Source organism: Mesocricetus auratus, unplaced genomic scaffold (assembly GCF_017639785.1).
Source record: "Mesocricetus auratus isolate SY011 unplaced genomic scaffold, BCM_Maur_2.0 Super-Scaffold_4256, whole genome shotgun sequence".
Lineage (NCBI taxonomy): Eukaryota > Metazoa > Chordata > Mammalia > Rodentia > Cricetidae > Mesocricetus > Mesocricetus auratus.
Window position 1 is genome coordinate 18,813,280 of NW_024429182.1, and position 22,842 is coordinate 18,836,121.

A 22,842-nucleotide genomic window follows, 5' to 3' on the forward strand; every position below is an offset into this window, starting at 1 on the left:
CTTCTCTCTTGATCCCCATCTCTGTGATGGGTGTTGGAATCCACATTTTATCAATGACACTCAAGTAAAAGCCTGCACAAGAGCCCTGAACCAGTAGGCAGCAGAATGGCATCTAGAAGGAGGTTTTCTCTTTGTAATATTTTCTCTTGAGAATGGGGCTTAGTCTCTTTGGGATACATAAGAAAGTACCATAAATTGGGGGCTTCGTGGGCAGACATTTACTTTCTCAGAATTCTGGAAACTGGAAGCCAAGAGTCACAAATAAATTCCTGTTCAGGTGTGAGTGTGTTGAGGTCTCTGACAGTCTGAATGAAATGAAAATGTCTCCATAAGCTCACAGAGACTGGCATTATTGGGAAGTGTGGCCATGTTAGAATAAGTGTGGCATTGTTGCAGTAAGTGTGTCACTGGGGGTAAGATTTGAGGTCTCATAAGGTCAAGCCAGGCTAGTGTGTCTCAGTCTCTTCCTGCTGCCTATGGATCCAGATGTAGAATGCTCAGCTCTCTTCCATGCTTCCTGTCATGACAATAGTGGACTAATCCTATGAACTGGAAGCCAGCCCCAATTAAATGTTTTCCTTTATAAGAGTTGCTGTGGTCATGGTGTCTCTTCACAGTAATAGAATCCACAATAACCAGTTCAGCATCAAGCAAACCATTGCCTTCCTTGCACCAAACAGAATCCTGCCTGGAGGCTGGATTGAAGAGCTGGGGGCTTGACCCAGGCCACAGGTCCACTGAGAACACATGTGTGGCCTGAGGAGATGAGGGGCACAGGACATTCTGGGATGGGAGTGGTTCATGAGGAAGTCTTGGCCTGACAATGGGAAGAGTCCTCAGAGACGAATAATGGCAGAGATCTCAAGTCTCCCCAGCCCTTCCTCTAGTTCCTCCTCTATCTTTCCCATTCCTCTCTTGCCTTTCTTCCTCTCTCTCTCTCTCTCTCTTTTTGTTTTGAACTTTGCCTCCAGAGACCCATAGGCTAAGATGAAATGAGAACACAGAGGCCACTTGACACCTCACCTGCCATCATAGTTTCTGAGCTGACACAAATCTGTCCCACCTCTTGTGTGTGGGAGGGTAAGCGTAGAGTGCATTGTGTGCATGTTGCATGTATGTCAGTGCAGACTTGAAGAAGCCAACAGATGACATCCATATTCTCCTCTACCACTTGGTATCTTATTCCCTTGAGGCAGGGTCTCTAACAGAACCTAGAGGTAGGTTGGAACCCAGAAAACCCCAGTAGTCCTCCTGTCTCTACTGCCAAGAGTTCTAGGGTTACAGACTCACATGCAACCACACCCAGCTTCTTATGTGCTAGAGATTTTTAACTCAGGTATTCTCTTACCCACCAAGCCATCTCCCCAGCCCATGTCCCACCTACCTCCTCTCATTGACACATCTCTGTGGACCCTGTGTCTGCATTCTGGAGTAACAAAAATGAAGCCAATCTCTCAGAAGAACAATTCTTGCCCAACTCAGGATCTGAGATTCCTTACCTAGTGTCCCTTCCATGTTTCCATCTCTCAGGCAAACTGGTCACTTCCTATAATACATTTCAATTCTACACCAACAGAAAAGTCTTAATTAAATATTCTTAACAGACTGAAGTCCACATTAATTGCCCCAATACTTCCTCCTTCCAAGCCATGACACTGTCAATCAAACCCTCATAAATTACTTAATGAGCATATTGTTGATGCCAGGTCATCTCATGTCACAAAACCACAGCTCTGAGTTACAGAGACAGAGTTTCTGTTTGCATAGAAGAGTTTATAGTCCAAGAGCACTCACACTGAATGAGATAATTGCTAATCATATATTGTTTTAAGAATGGGTTTCACAGGGCTTTGTGTGCTCTGATCATAAGACAACCTTGTTAGGTAAATAGGATGGGAAATATCTAGATAATTAAGCTCATTTTGCAAATGAGGAAACTGAGACTTATCTTAGACATGTTGCAGCTAGGGAGCTTGTGGAATTCACAGCCCTCTCACACTGGCATTCTGCTCATGGTGCCTGCTGCACAAATTAACATTAACAAGATTGCTGGTAACTTCTGCCTGTTTCCCAAGCCAGCTTTAGCTGTGTCATTAGCAGTATTGTCTGCAGTTTTTAGCATATGTATGCATCCACAGATTTATGTGGTGCCTATGGTGGTTTAGAAAACGCATCTTGCATCTTGCATCTTGCTGTCATCATCACTTTGAATATCAGACCTTGCTCTTGGGAGCAGGAGTGGGCTGGCCAGCATCAGAGACACCATTGTATAGCAGGACTGGTTTCCCCATCAGGAAGTACAGGGGAGACTTCTGGGAGGCCAAATGGCCCCACAGTTAATAGCCAGGATTTCACAGAGATGATACGGTCAGGCACAGGCAGGGAGGCCCGGGATTGGGGGCGGGGGAGAAGTCACAGGTCACACCTGTGGGCAAGCAACCACACTGGGCCAGTGGGTCACAGGAGATTTGGGGGATGAGTAGAATTAAGCTCCCAGCAGTTGGGGAGATGGTGGTGTTTGGAAGGCTGTTAAATGAGGTGTGGTGTGGGGGAGCCCTCAGCTCTGTGGGATGAACAACAACCCAGATGGCCTGCCCTGGGTGGCACTCTCAGTTCTTCCTTCCTCTTCTCATCCATGAAGGGGCGAACAGGAAAGAGTGCACATCTTCCTTGGGGATTCTCATTGTTCAGTTTTAGGAACCTGCACACAGGGTGCGCTCCATTCATTCTGCAGTCAGTTCTTTGTCATCTGCTACGTAACGTCTTTGTGCCATCCTTGGATGTAGATCTATAGTAAGCAACCCCCCATATTCTCAGGTATGGTCCAGTTACCTAGACCAAAATCAACCAGAAAAGCGCAGGGGCTGTGCTTGTGGTGCCTTGGGGCTCTGTTAAACTCATCAGATTAAAGGGGAAAGCAGCAGAAAGCAGGAACTACATAGATAAACATGCAGGACAAAAAGAAACTCCCTGAGGGAGAGTAGGACTGTATTAGTTACTTTCCTCTTCGTTGTGACACCTGACAGTGCAACCTAAAGAAGGAAGGGTTTAATTTGACTCACTGTTCAAGAGGGGTGTGAAAGTCATGGCGACAGACACTTGAGGCAGCTGGTCGCATTGCAGCCGCATCAGGAAACGGAGAGAGAGAGATAAATGTGGGTCCTCAGCTCACCTACTTCTATTCAGTACAAAACCTTAGCCCACGGAATGGAGCACCCACATTTAAAGTGGGTCTTTCTATCTCAACTAACCCAATCTAGAAACCCTCACAGACAAATCTGGGGGTTTGTCTCCTAGGTCATTCTAGCTCTGGTCAAGTTGATGGTCACTATCAGCCAACACGAGGACCATGTTGTGCTATGCAAGAGACCTAAGGAGTCCCGTTGTTCCTACCTTGCCTTGGGGAAGGTTCATCCCTCTCTTAAGCAACTGGATTACAGTGTCAGAGAGTCCAGGGATCTGAACTGAGGAAATCTGACTACTATGGCCTGAGAGGAGTGTCTGAGAAGGGCGGCTGAGAGGGTGAGAGGGTGGCTGCCATGTACTCTATTGATAGGGACAGATGCCACTAACTATAACCAGTACAACTGTCACTCAAATGACATGAGGAATGCAAGTAAAACAAAACAAAACAAAAAACAGTAAAAACAAAGCAATTCAGAGGCCCTTGGATTGGGGGGGTGCACTTGGTTTGTTCTTTAGTCATGTGTGACTTTAGCTAACACTCTGTGATGGCTGCTAATTTTGGTTGTCAGCTTGACACATCTGGAATCAATTAAAGCCTAAAGAGCTGGGCATGCCCTCGAGGGATCTTCTTGACTGGATGGTTTGAAGTACTAATCTGAACATACCGTAAATCTGGGCCATACCTTCTGGTGGCAGCCCTCAGAAAAGGACACTTTTGCTTTTTCGCATGTTTGCCCTCACTCTTGCTGGCAAGTTCATCTATCCTGATGTTGAGGCATTCCTTCACTGGAATCAGGGTCTACTTTTTCAGAATTCTGATATAGACTGGAGACTAGTGGCTTTCTAGGAATCCTCAGGAACTCCAGCACCAAATGGGGACTGCTGAGACACCCAGTTTCATGAATGGAACAACTACCAGATTCTTGGAAAACAGCCACTGTTAGACTACCCATACCATGACCTGCAAGCCACTCTAATAACAAATCCCTCTTTCATATACTCTGCATATTCATTCATTCATTATATGATTCTGTTCCTTTAGAGAACCCTGACTAACATACATACCTTCCCTATTAGTCAGGGTTCTTAAGAGGAACGGAGGAATAGAACTTATAGAATATATATGGTGTGTGTGTGTGTGTGTGTGTGTTTTACTAGAATGTCTTACAGGCTGTGTTCTAGCTAAACTCAACAATGGCTGTCTGCCAATGGAAGGTCCAAGAATCCTGTAGTTCTTCAGTCCACGAGGCTGGATGTCTCAGCTGACCTTCAGTATGCACCAGAATCCTGAAGAAGTGAGCTCTAATGCTGGTGAAGAAATAGACTTGCCAGTGAGAGAGAGGGTGAGTTGGCAAAGAAAGTCAGCTTCCTTCTCCCATGTCCTCTATATAGGCTGCCAGCAGAAGGTGTGGCCGAGATTAAAGGTGAATCTTCCCAGCTCAAAAGATCTGGGTTACAAGTGGATCTTCCCACTTCAGATGATTTAATACAGAAAAAAATCCATCACAAGTGTCCCCAGCTGCTCAGGTTTTAGTTAATTACAGCTATAGTCACCTTGACAACCAAGAATAGCCACTGCACCCTCTGAGCCTGTTTCCTGGCCTATGGTAACAGAGATGAGCCAATGAATCCCAAGAGCCTTTCAGATTTTGAGACCCTGGGTCCCTGTGAAGAAACCAGTGGGAAAGCCAGGAAAACTGAGGAGTGCCTGCAAAGCACTACTCAAGGGTACCAATTGTCTCCAAATCCTATTAACTTCCTTCCTTTTGCATTGCATTGCTCAGCTTACAGTGTTTGCAAAATATTTGTTTATTCCTCCTGGTGACTGTGAACCACCTGACTTCTCCACGGAGGATGTGCCTCAGGGGAGTTAGTGGTCCCGGTGGCTTCTAGCACACTAATATTCAAACTCAGGGTGTCTGACATGGCTACTTGGCTTGTTCTCCTGCTTGATCTTGAATTCACCCCATCACCTCTCTTTGTTCTTCATTCCTTAAGCTCTTCTTCGCACGCTATTCTACTAACTTGACTCCTGCCTCAGGCTCCTGGTTATCCCCATCCATGTGAGACTAGACTTGCTTCCTTTTCACCTTCTGTGTCAGTCATTTGCCATTGCTGTGAGCAAACACCCGAGGGAGTTGACTGAAGAGAGGAAAGATTGACTTTGGTTCATGCTTTCAGAAGTTTCAGTGTTGGTCATTTGGTTCTGTTGCTCCTGAGCCATGAAGTAGAGCACCGGGGAATGTGTGGTAAAGTTTAGCTGCACACCACTGGGAGAGAGGAAGAGAGGAAGCAGGGAGAAAGGGAAGGGGGAGAGTGAGAAAGAGACCAGTGCTGTGGAATAATCCTTCTGTGCCCTGTGAGTAGGTTTTGCTCTCGTTGGTTTAATAAAGAGTCAGTTGGCCAATAGCAAGGAGAAAGAGGTTAGGCCGGAGACCCAGACTGAGAGAGTGCTGGGAAGAAGGGTGAAGTCACCAGCCAGATACAGAGGAAGCAGGACATGTAGAAAATGAGATAGCAAGTCAAAAGCCACATGGAAACATGTAGATTAAGGAATGTGAGTTAATTTAAGACTTATTAGTTAGCTATAAGCCTAAACTATTTTTGACTGAGCATTTATAATTAATAATAAGTCTCTGTGTGATTATTTGGGAGTTTGCTGGCAGGACTGAACTGACTGGTGGGACAGAGAACTTCCACCTACAGACAAAGCATGTCTTTAGCGACCTACTTCCTCTAAGTAGACCCCCATCCTAAAGATTCCATCACATCCTGGTTGTCCAAGAAATTATTAACCTGTCAGCCTTCGTAATATCATCACTTCCCCAAAGCTCATCAGCTGAGAAGTCTAGATCTAAACCATAACCCAACCTTGAGTCCCTTTCCTGCCACACCCCACGACTCAGGATTGGGTTGCATTTGAGTTTGTTGACCCAGAAAGAGCTCAGCTCAGACTCAGAGCTTTCCCTATGCTGGTTGATGAGACCAATATCCACAAGGAAGAAATTCAACAAGAGTCAAACTAAAGAATTATGCTCATAAGGCAGGAGGGTCCTCCTGCCATGTCTCTGAACAGGAAAATCAATTCAACAAATATTTATTGGCACTTACTCCGTTTGAGGCATGGTCTGTATATTAAAAAGAAAGATGGTATGGCCTTGAGGTAGTGGGAAAAAATAAAAACATGGTTCAACCAATTTGTAAATGTCTAGGCGAGTGCAGGGAACTAGGTAAGCTCCATAAAGCCCCTGTCCAATCGGACCAACTTCTCTCTATTTATTCCTCACTAGAGACTCAGAACAGCTAGAAGGATATGTCATCCTCCTGGACAGCTGTATGGGTAAGACGTCTCTTTCAGAAGTCAAACAATGAATGCCAAGAAGTGACATTGCACCTAGGGCAATGAGTTAGAGAGAGTGCAAGCCACCAGGAGAAAAGGGGTGAAACAGCATCTCTAGGGTCAAAGCCCCAAGGTCAAACTGTCCTCCCTGGTCCCCTTCCTTTATCATAAGGAACTTGACTCTACATAAATCCCACATTCTTCTTCTTTTCTCTCTCTTTTACAAAACCTGCCTATGTCCACACCTTTTGGATATGCGAAACTGGAAAATTCATAAAAGACTGAGTGCTGCATTTGTCTGGTAGAAGTTAAAGTAGAAAAGAAAGTAGCCATCCATGATGCCTCATGGAGCACACCCCTTGAGAGCCAGGGCTAAAACTATGTTCCTGTTGGAATATCTCAGAGTCACGGAACAATGTGAGAACCTAAATCCCTACAGCACTTCCCAGCAAAGGGTACCCAGCGCCAGCCTAGATGTGTGGAAAGACATTTGTCACTGTCCATGATTAACAACCTGCCAGCCAATCTTCAGGCAGATGTGCCTCCCAGAACCCTCCCACTGAATGTTTAATTCTCCAATAACCTCTGCCTGTGGTGACCACTTCGGCTTCTCAAGGCGTGAGGACAAGTGGAATTGTTACTACGTGGGATTCTAATGCAAGAGGAAGAGACCCTGGAGCAGAGGAAGCACACTGGACATTTGGGCACCTTTGAAAGCTATGAAAAGAAGTGCAAGCTCAATGTGTAGAACCCGAACCACATAGAAACAGGAGCAGTAAAGGCTTTGGGGCCCTTCCCAAGAGGCATCCACCATTAAGGGCTTCCAAGCTTTTCCATGGTTCGCTTATGTTAATCGGGGTGTTGGGTTAGCCCAATCTGGACTCTCAAAAAACTCCCTCTGGCTTTAGGAGAGAACATGAACTGTGGGGAACATTAGTGAAAACAGGAAGTGCCCTGGCCAGGGTGAAAAGGAAGGGCAGCTAAGGCAATGTGGTGACGGTGACGATGGGAGCATAGCCCCAGCAGGCAGCTTCAGTGTATTTGGGGCAATAGGGCCAGTAAACAACTGAGGAGTGATTCACCGGACCAGTGTGTGAGGCCACCTTCTGAGACCTGGACTCCTCTGTTGTCCACAGGTTCCCTGGCAATGATCAGAAAACCAGAAACCTTTAAAAATAGAGACAGCTTCCCTCACCTGCTGTCTAAACACGTCCCCGACTGGCAGAGCAGGACAGCCCAGGGAGTGGCCCCCAGACACACAGGAGACGCTGCCTTTGAAATTCCTATTTTTAAAGCCTCAGCACTTACTAGAAAGTGTCCCTCCAGCTTACACAGATATTTATTTCTTGATGGGTTCCAATCTGTGAGTGGAATTTGAAGTGGTTCCGTATTTGGGGAAAGAACCAACGTGCACCACCTTTTCAATTGCCCCAGATTTATCCCTGGGGTTCAAGCCTATTTGCAGATTTCTTTTCACTTACCACTTGTGTTTAAATTGCAGAGCCATCCCTATACATAGCCAGGGAAGCGGCTGACTGAAAATAGCTACTTTCAGAAACAGAGCAATTTGGAATAAGCAAAAATAGTCCTCTGTGGTAACTTGAGTGTCTCATTTTCCATATTGATTTCCGCACCCCCTTGAGTGTGGCTTTCTGGAACTGTGTGTGCGGGCAGGTGACGCCACACCCTTGTGTATTTCCTGATGGACAGCATACAATGTTCTCCTGGTCACGTGTGTCAAGAAGGCTGAAATAAATCCGGGAAATCGGTGGGTTTTTGGATATGGCCATTAAGCTTTTAGGTTCAGTGTAAGTATCCCTAATCTGAAAAACTTGGGACCAGAGTTCTTCAGATTTCTGATTTTTTTAAAAACAGATATTGGAATCTGTTTTGCTTCTACAGGATGAGACAGCCTGAGGGTTGAAGCCAAAATCTAAACACAAAATTCGTTTGTGTTTCAGATAGACATTATGAACACAATATGGAAGTAATTTTATATAGTATTTTTAATGAGCCTGTGTTGTTGATGTCAACCTGTCACATGACAGCAGGTGTGGAATTTCCCACTTGTGGTGTCATACTGGACCTCACAAAGCTTCAGAACTGGATTATTTAGGAGTCTGGCATTAGGGATGGTCTATCTATATCAGTCACATGAGAGCTTGTGTCATCAGGTATTTCAGGCTGAAACCCCACCCCTCTGTAAAACGTTGCTCTCACCACCAAGTGTCGCCTGAGTCTGATACCTTTTGCTTTGGTGACACTGCTCAAATGGCCTTCAGAAATTAGTGTCAAGACTTCAGAACAGTGGTTTTCAACCAGGCCACACCTCAGACCTGGGCATGTATAATAAGGAAAAGCTACACGTACCCCTGGCAAGCTCTGTGGCTTCAGAGTCACGTATGCTTGAACACTGTGGGACATGGGTGTGTCAGAACACTTGAAAAAAAATGTGCATGTTCAAAACCCCTGACACTAGGCGTCCTTAGTAGAAAGTCCACCAAGATCACAGAGACTCTCCTATCCTTGTCATTCACTGGGAGATGTTTGCTTGCCATGGGCTGGGGAAGGTGTTCTTTCTAAAAGCCATGTCAATAGCAGATACGATGTTCAAATCCCAACTAGTTATGCTGAGTCAGGCCAGACCCAAACCAAGTGCATATCATGGCATCCCATTATAAAATTCCTATAATCCGCAGCCTAATGTGTCGGGACAAATATCTGAGGAGTGTTTGCAGGGGGGTGAGAAGGAGGCAGGAGGGATGGGTCTTCTGTGGATGATGGATCTTTCGTTAGTTATTGTGACCGTGACGATGCTTCACAGATGTGTCTCTATGCTGACGCTCATCCAGTTGAACTCATCAGTGTGTGCAGTGACTGTCGGTCAGGCCCGATGTCCAAAAACCCGAGGCAAGCCAGCAATGCTTCAAAAGACTCGGGAGGGGGGTGTTACCCCTAAGCCACAGCACAAGCCTCAGGTAACGGCAGTTACAGTTCACCTTCACACAGTGCCAGCCAGGCAAGACCAGCACTGTGCTGACTCATATAATCCTCATAAAACCTGGTGTAGCAGGGTAAAAGGCTTGCTCATGGTCCCTCAAAGCAACTCCTCAGCCCAAGCTCTTAAATCCAGAGAGGCACTTAGATCTGGCTCTGCCACTAAATGTCACTGAGTTGGGTGGGTCTCTGAGCAAATACCCTTTTCGTGGCTGAACACCTCCAAGTAATTCTTCTTAAGATTTTATTTTTTAAGGTCACCAAATTGTTCCCCCAAATTAGTCAAAGCTTATATAGGTCTTAAAGTATAAGCTTCCTGGTGTCACTTTATTATAAAGTAGCAATTTGAATTTCACAGTCTCTGGTAACTGTTATGATTCCTAAGAGGCACACTGTCACAGGGAACTGGGTCACTTGTGCCCAGGCAACCTCGCTCCTCTCAGTGAGGCCTGGGGCCACCTCTCTGGGGCAACCAAGGTCACAAGCTGTCTATATGGTCAGTGTAGTTCTGAGGCCACAGGCAGAGCCCCCTCCTGCTGCTCCATCTCCAGAGAAGGCCAGAATGTCAGCCCTTCACCAGACCCACAGTCCTTCCTGGGATGGTGCAGGTGCTTCCCTTCCTCCTAATGGACCAGGAGCTTGTGCTTCCCACATCTTACAAGTCTCTAAGTCTCCCCGACCCCTTTCTTTCCCAAGTCAGAAGGAAAAGACTTGCTGTGAATTTCCCCTTTGGAGCTAAAACTATGTCCCTTAGACCAGTGGTTCCAAATCTGTGGGTTGAAACCCCCACAGGGGTCACATATCGGATACCCTGCATATCAGACATTTAATTATGATTCATAACAACAGCAAAATTACAGTTATGAAGTAGTAACTAAATACTTTTATGGTTGGGGAACAACATGAGCAACTGTATAAAAGGATTGCAGCATCAGGAAGGCTGAGCACCACTGCCTTAGACTAACACAATGACCTTGAATGAGGCCCTTCATTGTTCTGATTTCTTCAGAAGTAGTAAGAAAACCATTGGTTAAGTAACACTGGGCAAATCTTCTAACACTCAGAGCCTGAAGCCTCATTGGCTGGGCTCCCTTCATTGTCATTGCAGGAGGCTGTTCACACAGAGCCTTAGAGGTGTTCTCGTTGTGCCTTTCTATAGGAGAGTCGGTGTTTGTTTTGTGCACGCACAGCTGGAGGCTGAGGAGTAGCGCAGGCCCCTCCTGTTCTAGCACGCTGTCATTATGCGACGAGAGTCTGGAATGTCCTTCACAGAAGACCCCAAGTCACTCATAAGTCTCACATTGCTGAGTGGGGATGGGATGGGGGTAGTAAAGGAAGAAGGCAGCTGGTGGGGGAACCACTCTGCGCCCGACCCTTCCCTGTTGCCAAAGTTATGGAAGTGCAGGCCAGTAGGAGCAACCAGCAGCTACACTGCCCCCTTCTGGTAAGTTCACCAACTCCTAAATCTTGAGCCAGGAGCCCACTGACTCCTGCGGAAGGGGTTGTTAACTCACTTCTTAAAGCACATGTTGTAGGAGAACTTGCAGCCTCTGGTCAGAACTCCACAGATCTCAGCCTGCAAAAGCACCCCCAGCTACACCTAGTCAACAGCAGTACTGAAGGACACTGCAGTTGATTTAGAGGGCTGCTGTATAGACAAGACCAACACAGACACACACCAGCATGGCAATGCCAAGACTATAACTTCTGGTTCCTTATTTACTGCTGCACAATCCCAGACTTTATCTAGCAATTCCATGGTCTGGTGGTGGGGCCAGTTTTTCAGGGACAGAATATTGAACTGACTTTGCCTTCAGAATCAAAAGGAGGGGACACTGACTAGAGTTTGCTCGTTGTCAATGTCTTAACATTCAGTGCTAGCTCTTGGTGCCAGTAATGGAAAGTCACTTTGGTTAATTTCAAAACTCCATATGTAAAGAGAGAGTGAGGGGCATCTGAGGGCTGTGCATCTGTGTACTCACTGCTGTGGCATGGGTGTCCCCCAAAGAGGTCATGTTGAAATCCAATGCCCATTTGTCAATATTAAGAGATGACAATAGGCCGGGCGATGGTGGCACACACCTTTAATCCCAGCACTTGGGAGGCAGAGGCAGGAGAATCTCTGTGAGTTCGAGACCAGCCTGGTGTACAAGAGCTAGTTCCAGGATAGCCTCCAAAGTCACATAGAAACCCTGTCTTGAAACCACTCCCCCAAAAAAAGAAAAAAGAGAGAGATGACAATAGGGTGAGATCTTGAAGAGGTAATTGGCTCACTCATGGACCAGAGAGTCAGTGGGTTATCTCCAGAATGGATCTTTTGACTTACATGCCTCCATCACCTGAGACCTTGCAGAGTCCCCATCAGTAAGACCTTTACAAGATGCAGCTGTTCAGGCCCTACCCTCCATAAAAGTCTATTAAGTAAATCTTTATTCCTTGTAAAGTTTCCAGTCTGTGGCATTTGGTTATAGAAATAACAAGAAAGACCTAAGGCACTTATAGTATACTATTTTCTTCAAGAAGATCCCCAAGTTTTACAAGCTTCAGGTTCCACAAACACTAGATCTGTCTTGTCATTATTCTCTCCACAGACCACCCCCTGCTGACACCCCACCAACATACTGAAGGGGCTATTGCTACAAGGGGCTATCACTAGTCTGTGGCTCCAAATGACAAGCCTGTATGCCGCCATTAACCATGTGACTTACTAGAGGCGCATACAGGCTTTCTCCTACACTAGTCAGGGTCTCCAGGTGACTTCACGCCCACAGTCACCACTGGAATCACCATTCTCCATTCAGCCTTGATCACAACTGTTGTTGGCCAACCAATGCCTCAGCTGTCCCCACCCAGCGCCTTCAGGAGTGAAGGGGAAAGGGATGAATGGATTCCAAAAAAGAGGCTCTAAATGGTGTTCATTAGAGCAGAGAATAAGACAGAAAGACCCCGAAAAAGACAATCAAGTCCTCAAATGACTCATCCCCCTCCTATCCATCCTCTTCCTTTGGTCATAGTGGCTGATTGCTTGAAAGTTACAAGCCCAAATATGTGACATGTGGCCAGAGCCCAGGAAGTTGAAATGGGATGAGCTGGGAATGGCAAGGGCAGGCCTTCAGAGTCAACTGACTTTATTAGACCAGTGGTTTTGGAAGTAGATGGAATAAATTAAAAATATTGGTAGGGGAAACACTGACAAAATGGTTCAGCAGGTAAAGATGCTTGTTGCTGAGCCTGATGGTCTGAGTTCAAACCCTGGCACCCACGTGGTGGAAGGAGAGAAGCAACTCTCACAAGCTGTCCTCTAACCCCCCCCCCACTCCACGTTCCATGGTATATATGTGCCTACACATGCACACGCTCAAACGCAAAAATAAATAAAGAGTAATAGAAAATAAAATATTATTTGATTTGGAGACATATTATTTTCACTACTAGAGAAGTATGCTAGGAACTTTTCTTATTGGGATAACAAAATGTAAGAAAGAAAAGGTTTGCTTTGGTCAGTTTGAAGATATAATCCCTTATGACAGAAAAGTGTGTAGTAGGACTATGAGGCAGCTGGTTGTCAGTGTTTTGTGTTGTCCAGGGCGATCAAGGAAAGAAGGTCACTTCACAATGTAAGTCAGGCTCTGTAACAGCAGGGAGGAACAGTTTCGAGGACCTGAACCCAGAAGAGCCATGGAGAAGAGTATTTAACCTGGAGAAGAGTATTTATTGATTGGTACATACAGGTTGTTTTTTGGATAAAACAAGTTCCTCATACCAAAGCCCTTTGATGGTTTTTATGAAGGAAACCATCACACCCCACAACTTTAGTCCTTATTGTGTACTGTTTGAAGGACCCAGCAAAGCTAGATGCTCCAGGCATGCCAGGACCTTCTTGTGACTAAAGTCATCAAATGGATGGAGAATCCTTTCAGAAAAAACAACTCTATAAAGCATAAAGCACATGAAACAATCACTATTCTCTACAATGACCTCTAACAGACAATGATTACATTCTGATGTTACCCTGGGTACATTGAAAAGCAACTATCTCATCCTGTTTACCCTGGATACAATGACTCTACTGGATTCCCACAATGACTGATCACACCGTGTCTGTAGAAAGGGAACACCAAGAATTAACTCAATGTTGAGTCTCTGCTTGTTCTCTTTTCCACCTTTTTATTCTGTCCAGGACCCCAATCCATAAAACAGTGTTACTCACATCCAGGGAGTACCTCCCCTGCTGAGTTAAATCTCTCCAGAAATGCCTTGAAAGATGTGCCCAGAGGTGTGTCTCCTAGGTGACTCTAAATCCAGTCAAATTGGCCATGAAGATGGATGATTACAAGTTGGAAAAGATAAAATCAAGAAGTGATGGAGTATCATCCAAAATGTGGCAATGAACTTGTGAGTAAATAAGTGGATGAAGATAGATAAGTGTGTGTGATTGCTCGCACACACATACATGCATGTACACACACGCACATGCACACACGTGTGTGCACACAGTAAATCATAAATATGTGTACACACATGTGACTCCTAACTCCATCAGCCAAAAGAGCACAGAGGTTGGCTCCCAGGCACCTTCCTCCACTCAAGGAGCCAAGGCTTTATAGAAATGGCTGTTTCTACAGAGCAAAGACAGAGAGTGGGAAACCCTTCTTGTTCCAGAAAACTCTTCAACAATTCTTCCATCAGAGGGGACACAGACCTGTTAATAAGATACATGAGGCAGCCTGAAGGGCCTCATAACCAAATTCAGGACAGCTGGGTGACAAGATAAATAGTGGTATTAACAGATTGTGACCCATCGTGTGTTCTATATAAGTTGACAAGGAGGAGGTGGAGGGTAGGCGAGTAAATCAGAAGAGCTAGCTTCTGTTAACATTAATAAATAAATGTAGAAGGGACAGGAAATCAGTGGCTGATGCTCAGCGAGGGTCGTGGATAAAGAAAAAGAGGGAACAACCAGCAGCTTTATTCAGGTCTGTGAACTGAGTCGTCGTATTCTATCAATGTCATTGCTCAATCCATAAGAGTTGTGGCTGTGGGGGGGGAGGGGGCAGGGGTACGGTGTCCTTGATATAGGGAAGTGCACACTGAAGACTTTAAGGTTGGGGGCATCATGGCTGCAACTCGCTCTCAAGTAGTTCCAGAGAGGGATGATGATAACGGATAGATGTTCATATTCAGAGACGGTGAGGAAACTGAGCACCGACCTTCAGGGAACGAGGGTAAGGAGATAATGGAAGTTCTCACAACATTCCTGTGAATGTGAAAGTACTGCAAAATAAATTATTAAAACAGGTTATCAAACCACCACATGCAGCAATGATGATCTGAGCCCTGCAGGCTCACACAGGGAGGGAGTCTTCATAAAAAGCCCCTTCCGCTATCCATTATCAGTGACCCAAGAGCCGCTTCCCACCCCTCCTGCTGACCACTGCAAAATGCCAAGACAAAATCAAATAAACTTAAAAATCTCTCACAAGAGCCTAAGGGACGTTGGCACTGCTTTGGCGGAATACTAGGAAGTAACACTTGCTTGCGATCTCAAAAGCCAACAGTGGAGGCACGCCGGAAACAGAAAGCACTGACATTTTTAAATTAAGTGCCTCTGGCAAACAGTTGGCACTGTTTGGTCAGTACTGAGGCGGATCCATGCCCCGTCACTTCCATAATTTGTTAACAATAAACATTGGCACTGAAGGAGAGCCGCTCAGTGAAAATCAGGCACTGTTTTCCTAGCTGTGTGTCTTTGGGTGTGTTACTCAACTCCTCTGAATTCTGGTCTCTAGAAGTGTCAGAGATGAATAATGCCAGGTGCTCCCAGTGGGTGTGTGAGGCTTGGTGGTGCCACACACAAACACCCAATGCTTGGAGCCACTCTAACCTGTCCCCTCCCTGTCCACAAAGGACTAGACAACTCTTAACTCCCACCCACAGCTCTGGGCTGCAGACAATGAAGCCCTTTCCCAGTTTTATCTGGGAAACTCAGGATTTCTGTGGTCTTCCGGTCTTTCCTTTGCCCCATGACATTTTTCCTTTGTCCGTCTTTATTTCAAGCAGACGCCCCTTAATTCCATGGCACAATGTCCAACAATATGCTTAAATTTATTCTTCTCCTTGAAGACAGGTCCAGTTACTTCTGGGGACTTACAAGTCAGGGAAGCCGAGGGGAGAGACGTTCGTCTGTGTTAGCCTGTCTACAAAGATGAGCGACACAGTAAGAAATTGGACTTAGACGGATTCTCGAAGGTCTGAACTTAATAACGGAAAGCCAAATAAATCTCTTGGAGTGTGTACACGAGGCACGGGGCACGCTTTGGGGTCTGGTCTCTGAGAAACTGGTTCATCCAGAGAAAAATGTGTCATCTTTTAGAAGCCAACATGGTGTCAGCACCACCAATTGTTCTCATTCCCGCCACCGTCATTTTTCAGGCCAGGAGGATATGTCACCACAGGCCACTGTTTTGAAGCAAGCCCCGTAATCACCCAGAACTAATTCTTCACTGCCCTGTCTGCTGGCACAGGAAAAGGGGTGGAGGATGGTTGCTGAGGCTCTGCGCTCTCACAAGAATCCCTTCAAGCCTAGGGAAGAAAGATTGAGAAATGGGTGGCCTAGAGGTGTCTCATTCCCTGCAGCTTCCTACCCTGAAACCAGCGTCAGCCTACTCCAAATAAACTCCTGATGGCCGGGCACCCTGAAGCATGTCTGCAATCCAACACAGGGAGAAGATACATATTTTTTTTAAAGTTTTGACAAAAATTGCCAATTTTCTTGCCAAGGAAATTATGTCAATGCCGTGTCACCCTTAGGTCTGGTAGATCACCCTGCGACCCACACCATTCATTATCTTCTTTATCCCTCGATGGGATGAATGGCGTGGGATTTGTTTCTGAAATTGGAAAGGTGGGGGTTAGGCTTAGGAGATCTTGAGAGAAGCAGAAACACAGATGAACAGGAGCTGTGTTTCTGAGTCTTGTTCCCACCTGCCTAGAAGGCTCAAGAGAACACGGGTCGTAACTGCAATTCCTCCTCACACCCTGAAGACGTCAAAAATCAGGACTTAGAAAAGAAATCCTTTTCACCTTTTTTTTGCGCGTGTATGTGTGGCACGAGTGACTGTGTGTATTTCATCTGCATGTGTATGGAGTCCTCTGTGCGCCTGCGCGCACCCATGCCTGTGTGTCTCTGCCCCCTGCGTGCTAGGACTACAGGTGGCCATCACACCTACCCAGGCTTTGCATGAGTTTGTCAACTCTGGTCCTCACACTTGCTCAAGCCAGCCCTTTGTCCACTGAGCTGTCTCCCCAGCACCTTACCCCTTTGCTTTATACTGGTATATTACAGGTTCCGTGAAGAAAATGTAAAAAGTTCTAAAATAGTATAAAGAAAAAGAAGCCTCAAAATAACTTCAGGGAAGGAGTGGATGGAGTTCTCATCCCCTCCTCCTTCTCTTGGATGTTCTGTTTCTGTCGATAAGAAGATGTGGCTACACTGCACTTGGCAGCCTGGTTTTCATGCCTCTTCTTAGTGGATTTCCCTACCCTTTGCTTGCTGGGGACACTGCCTCGCTAGCCCATCCTGATCGCAGGATGGCATGAACCACACTCACTGTGTCTAGCCAAGGAGTTTGTTCTCAGCTTGGCTTCTAGGAGAGCAGCACACTTCTCCAAGACTCTCGCTGTTGGCTCTAGCCCTGGGCTTCCAAACACCATGCCTGAAGCAATCTATAAGCCATTAGCCAAGGCTGTATTAAATCTCAACGGGTTCATCCCTAAGTCCTTAGCTTTTATCCTGGGTCGATATAATAAACGACTGTCTGAGGAACGTTTCTGCATCTTCTGCAAAAGTCTTTGAAGAGAGTGTCTATTATGTGACTCTCTGTCCCTTCTAGTGTGATTCTTATGATAAATCTGTGCTCACATGGAGTGTCAGGGAAAAGTTTGGCTCCCCTGACAAATGGCTATACTTTCTTTTATCCAATAACTCATCATATTTCCCCCTTCACTTTAGCTCAATTTAATGCGCAATTGCAGTGAGTATCTTCTGCTAGGTTTCTGGTTTAATCATTTCCTCCCTTCATCTGTGTGACTTTGGATATTTTATCTTTAATCTTGCTGTCGCAGGACCTATCTTTTTAATTATAAGTCATCTCAAAGTTGTTTGGAAGTTCCTAGGAATCCAAATCATAAATAAGCAAACAATCATCTTGACCCCTGTCCAGCCCCTTAGGATCCTGCCTGCCTTGCTAATTGGGTAATTCCCCCTCATCAGTTCCAGATTCCCTTCCGGTATTTCCAAGCTCTTGGATTAAGAAACTACAGCAAGATGAACTGGGGACAGTGGGGTTGGCAGAGCAGGATAGGATCTTTAAGAATGGACTGTCATGTGGTGATATCAGCCAGGCTTTTTCCTGTGTCCAAGAAAGTCTTGTGAGTCTGTCGTATATGCTAGCATTCTGGTATGACAGTGGCTATGTCCTTGCAAGGGTGACAGTCGCTCTTCTTTCGTGCTGGCCTGCCTGGAAGTGAGGAAGGGTGTGGGAGGGGTCCTGTGGGAGTGACTGCTCTGCCACTTCAAGGGACATTTAGGCTCCACCTGGACCTTCCCTGGCATTCATCTCCCCACTTTGACGTGTGTCCCTTGGTGTGCCCTTGGGAGCTCTCTGACTCCAATCCCACCACCACCCTTCAGAGTCTGCTCCATGAGAAATCACTACCCAGAGTGCCTCACTCCCCTCTGCAGTTACACCCTTGCTGTGGCCTCAACATGGCCAGAGTAGCCTCTTTCTTGACCTGAAGGGACACCAGCGGCAGTGTGTTAGCTTCAAGCCTAAGGCCTAGTGATCTTTTGCTTGACCCTCTGTGCTTCTGCAAAGGCCATGGGAGTATCAGCTCCTTCAGCATGGAGCCTTGTGGAGGAGAATGCCCCCCCATATGACTCACAGATTCATCAGTAGAGAATATGCTGCCTACCGATGAGATGCTGGGGCTATTTGTTACACAGTAGATGCTGACAGATACATTGTGTAACAGCCTTCCTGGAAGATCTGATTCTCAGTGTGATCCTCTGACTTTGATTTTTCAGACAAAGAGCATGAAATGCTCCCCAGAGGCGCATGTGTTTGAACATCACGTTTCTAGTCAAGCGGAGCTGTTTGGGAAGGTTATGGAACCCTTAGGAGGTGAAGACTTACTGGAGGAAGTGTGTTCCTGCTCTCCTTCTCTGCTTCCTGTTTGTGGATAAGGTGTGATCTCTCTGCTTCCTGACTGCTTCACGTTCCTGCTGCCATGATTTCTCGGCTATGATGGACTATATCTCCCCTCAAGAACTGTAAGCAAAAAAAAAAAAAGTATTTCTTTCTTCCTTAAGTTGTTTTTTTTCCCTCAGAGTGTTTTATTACAGCAGAAAAAGATAACAAAGACCCCAACTCAAGCACAGTCCCCCAGAAGTAGACTTTCAACAGAAAGGATACCCTCTTACTCCTGAACTGTGGTTTGTGATGCTAAAATTAGCCGCTACTTACTGAGCATGGGCTAACAGCATACGAGGCCCCACATCACATTAAGTGCCCACACATGTTACTGAAGGGAATCCCCGGAATTACATAGTAGGTGCTGTGACTATCTATGCCATACACACAGGGCACTGACGGGCACACTCAAAGGTTTTACCAGGTCTCACCACCACGTTGGAGGGGAACTCGAGCACAGCTCGTTCAACTCCACAGCTCACTCCAGGCTGCCCCTTTCCATGATGTCCACACTCTGGCCACCAACTAGGTTAGTGAGTGATTCCAGTTCCAGCTGGATGTCTTCCCCATCTCTGTGCTTGTCAGGCAGCAGAGCTAGCCTCCGTCTCTGCGTGCCACTGAGTAGGAGTGAAGCCTCACGGGTCCCTTCTACGGCCCCTGAGCTGGAGAACACAAGGCAGGGGAGAAATGGGGTAGTTGGGGTAGCCGTTGCGAAGCCCCTAGGCGCTCTGTGTAGTTCATAGGAAGTCTGGCTCCTCCCAGGCAGAGCCTGATTTCTCAACTTCTGTGGGAGTCACCAAGTGCATTGGCTACTTTTCTCCTTGTTGTGACAAAATGCCTGACAAGAAACAGTTTAAGAGAAGAAGACTTTGTTTGGGCCCACACTGCAAAGGGATACAGTCCTTATGGCACTGTGGGGGTGAGGTAAGGTACCTCACAAGCGTCTAATACAGCTGCCACACTGTATCAGCAGTCAGGAAAGCAGATGGTCAACAGGTAGGGCCAGGCTATAAAACCTCCAGGCTCACCCTTAGTGACCCTTCACAAACTGCACCACCAGCCGGGAGCCAGGGGAGAAGATTACACATTCAAACTACAACACCGAGCCAGTGGGGCAGAGTTGGATATGGCCCTAGAGAACTGAGGCCCCCGTGCAAGAGTCACACTGCTGGGACGGCACCTTCGTCCCTGTTACCATTTGCTGTCAATGCCCCCAAAGACCCAAGTGCTGAGGGCTTTGTTAGTGAGTGGCGGAACCTCCAGGTAGATGGGGACTCTTAAGTCATTGGTGGGAGGGTCTTCAGGGGAACTGTGGGACCCCCAGGCCCTTCCTCTTCTTTTGCTTCCTGGCTAAGAGGTGGGTAGTTTACTCTGTCACACATGCCATGGCATTGCCACTCAGCACCCCGCCAAAGGCCTAAAAGCAATGTGTACCCAACTATGGACTGAAGCCTCTAAAACCAGGATCTAGAAGAAGCTTTTCTCTTAACCAGTCAATTTCTCATGAGTGGTAACTCGACTTCCTTGTGGAAATGAGTGCACGGTTTAACGTGAGGTGATACTGCTTAGGACTATTCTGTATCTTGCTTTGTCACTGCTGGTGCTGCTCTGTCCCCCTGAGACTCAAGCACCCAGGCTGCATGGAACCAGAGACAGTGCTCTGGTTGTGGTGCGCTTGGAAGTGAGATGTCCTTGCAGAGCTCTGGTTTAACCAGGCAGACATGTTTATATCCTGGAGACCTGTTTCTTTGGGCTCTCACTACTCGGCACGTCCTGGGGACAAGTGGATCTGTCCCAGGAGGACAATGTGTTTCTGAGCAGATGTGCGCCAAAGCCGTCCTTCAGAGACGGCGCCTCACTGTCTGCTTGCTTCCCGTATCCCATGAGCCTCTCTGCCTTCCAAGTAGGCTCCCTACTTCCTAATATTCAGTCTGGTCCATAGTGGTCCATTTCTCTTTGGCTGATTCCCTGGATCAGGGGAAAGAACCACTGTCTTTGCAGCTTTCCCACCGCATGTAGCAACGACAGGTACCCCAAACCAGGCCTGAAGTCCACTCACCAGTGCTCCAGAGACTCCTGCCTGTCCGACCCTCAACAGAGTCTATGTCCTCGCTGCCCTTCAACAAATGTACTGGAGGTGACAGCCTCTGTGTCTCTCCGAACTGCCCCTCCTCTGATGGGTGTAAATTGGTTCACAGATCCTGCAATTCGCTTAGCTCACGCTCTGCTGGGTTTCCTTGGCGATTTTCTGGTTTACTGCCCGTTGCCTGGTTGCTAAGATTCCTTGTAAATTGCCTTGCCCTCTGCTCTGTGCTGCTATTTGTCCAGGCTCCGCGTGGTAGCGGTTGTCCAGGTGCTTGCCGTGTGCCGCTCGCTCGTGAGTCACTCCAGAGCAACAGATCCTCGGCAGGCCCGCCCGCACCCGAATGGCAAGGAAGCGGCCTGGTGACACAGAACCCAAGGGCACAGAGTTAATTTATGCCGCCAGGCAGAAGCCATCTTCCTCTCCTGCCTCGTTCAGTAGGAGGAATCAATATATTGAGATAGTGGGATTGCTCACTCTACAACGGTTCCTTGATGCCATCATCCCTGAGGAACTGCAGATGACAGAAAGATAGACAGATGACCCTCTGCACATGAAGAAGTAAAGGCTCAGACTTAGAGCAGGTGTTCTAGGTCCAAACGCAAGCTTGACTTCCTGTCGGTGTGACCTCGGCTGAGTTACATTAACGCTGTGATTTAATTGCTCTTCTATTAAAAGAGCATCTACCACAATGGGTTGCTGAAAGGTTTAAATGGGCGCGATATATGTAAAGCTTAGTCCCTGGCAAGCAGTACATACTCAGTAAATGCCAGCTAGGATCACTGTTATCCTCACCGTCACCCTGCACCCCATGCTACCCCGTGGCATTGCTAATCTGACCACCCTTTGGGCGTGCTCCCTGTTCCCTGCCCGCCTCTGCAGCTGCCTCTGGCTAACCCAGTGGCTTTTGCACTCTTTAATTGTGAAGGATGAGCCACTGATCGTGACAAAAAAGGGGGGGGGGACCATGCTCTTCAGAGCAGAACTGTAAATTACAAGCCTCATTTCTATAGATGCCACAAAGCTGGGTAATTGCAGGCAAGGCTTTTGTAACCCAGGCTGGTGGCCCTGTAGGAAGCTATACCCTGGGAACCGATGCTCTCTCTGTGCTCGGCAGCCACCAGGTTTCAGGACCGGCAGCAGCATTCTTTCATCTGCTGTGCTTTCCTCTTCTAAAAGATGGTCATGACCTGTTGCTCTTCACAGAAACTCAAAAGGGAGGAGGTTGGGAATCCCTGGCCAGGTGAGGGAAGCTGTGGCCTGGCCTGAGGCGCTGGGCAGCAGAAGAACCTGACAGAATGTGAAGCTTAGAGCCAGACAGCTTCTTAAGTGGGAGGACAGCCCCCACCCCAGTTCTGAAATGCAGGTCTGCCCCTCACTCTCCTCAATTGACGGAGGGAAAGCTGGGCCCTAACTCACTGGGCTCCTCGGAGCTGGCAAACCACTCTTCTGTCTCTCTTCACTATAGATCCCGAATCCTCTCCATTGACCCAGATTGCTCCCCAGCCATTCTCTACCGGCACCCTCCCAGACTAGCCCCCAACCTGTCAGTCTGTGACTCAGAACACGGAGACAGCTCTGGAAGGCCTGGATCCAGCCAGGTTACTAGCAACCCGTGCGCAGGCGCGCCGTGACGCCACCCCGCAGTGTTCACACCAATGCCGAGCTGGATGTCCACCAGCAGGAACCGGCACCAAGGCAGTGGGCTCAAGCTCCACAACCTTTTGTGAGAGGAGAATCCTAGCCCGAACCCCAGGACAGACATCTGTGTTCCAGTAGCTTCCATCATGGTCTGTGGACACGGCAAACACTCGGTGGTAGCCACGTCTGCGTCTGAGCTGCTGTGCCCTAACTTGCAGATCCACAAAAGACATGAGCGTTCTTAACGTATCGTCAAGCACCGTGCAGACGTCGCTTTCATCAGCGTTGCAGGTGAATGTAGGAGCCGTGCCACCTTTCCCTGCTGCCACAAGACTGCCATGATA

At 47.2% G+C, this 22,842-nt stretch overlaps 1 long non-coding RNA gene across 2 annotated transcripts; it reads right to left on the reverse strand.

The window, feature by feature from the left end:
* Positions 1–13,214: 13,214 nt before the first annotated feature.
* Positions 13,215–21,103, reverse strand: LOC106021081. 2 transcript variants are annotated; one of them, XR_005876786.1, is made up of 4 exons: positions 20,834–21,103; positions 19,196–19,436; positions 18,718–18,852; positions 13,215–15,720 (listed from the first exon to the last, which is right to left on the reverse strand). It is a non-coding gene; the product is annotated as an uncharacterized LOC106021081 (long non-coding RNA). The 2 variants fall into 2 exon arrangements; XR_005876785.1 differs by having other exon boundaries at positions 13,215–14,797; positions 20,834–21,098.
* Between the last annotated feature and the right edge of the window lie 1,739 nt (positions 21,104–22,842).